We start from the raw sequence: 894 nt of genomic DNA, 5'->3' as shown, positions 1-894 counted from the left end.
TCTCCACAGATATTAAGAAAACAGCTGAATACTTATTATGGTTCAGAAAAAATGTGTTTGTGTGTGTGTGTGTCTTGTCTCTTTTATTTTCCAGGCACTGACTCATCCGACTGCCCTGTTTACTGATTTAGGCCGGAGAGGAGAAGTGTGGAAAATATGCATCTTCTCTTATAAGTGTCCTTTTGTGGAGCACCAGGCCTCTGTTCACTGAGGCACTGAGGTGAGAGTCTCCTTATGCCAGAGAGAGAGCATCGCTTCTTAACCCCTCCAGCACCGGACACACACACACACACACACACACACACACACACACACACACACACACACACACACAGTCAAACAGCAGAAGCACACACCAAATCTGCAGAACCATACACTCATTCTCGGCCTTTGACTCAGTTTTCAATTTCAGAACACTTTTTGTAAAACACAACACACAATTCTCTATGTAACACACACAAATCTATCAGGAATTAATATTAGGGCAAATGTTTGCTTTTGAGATGTGTTTATGATATTTTTAATGCAGTGCTTCATTTTACAAGAGATGTGAGGCCTTTTGCATTTTGTGTGTGGTACTCTTGGATTTGTGTGTCAAGTTTTGAAAAAAAAAGTGGTAAAGTTTTGAAAATGTGTGTAAGCAGTTGAAAGAAAACTGTAAGGGTCAGATCAGATATTCAGTTATTATTGTGCTTTTCTTTTCAGCTCAAAGATGACATTTTTAAATCAGCAAAATGTTTAACAAAATGTTAGTTTTCCTTAAAAATAAGTTCTTAGTTGATCTTTCTAAGCCCACACAGATTAGTCATGGGTTGCGAATATCAGAGGCTGAGTGATCTGATTGTTTTCTCGCGCGTGTGTGTGTGTGTGTGTGTGTGTGTGTGAGTGTGTGTG

The sequence above is a fragment of the Sinocyclocheilus grahami genome, unplaced genomic scaffold, assembly GCF_001515645.1.
Source record: "Sinocyclocheilus grahami isolate Dianchi unplaced genomic scaffold, SAMN03320097.WGS_v1.1 scaffold404.1, whole genome shotgun sequence".
Classification (NCBI taxonomy): domain Eukaryota; kingdom Metazoa; phylum Chordata; class Actinopteri; order Cypriniformes; family Cyprinidae; genus Sinocyclocheilus; species Sinocyclocheilus grahami.
Note: the sequence above shows the minus strand (reverse complement) of the source record.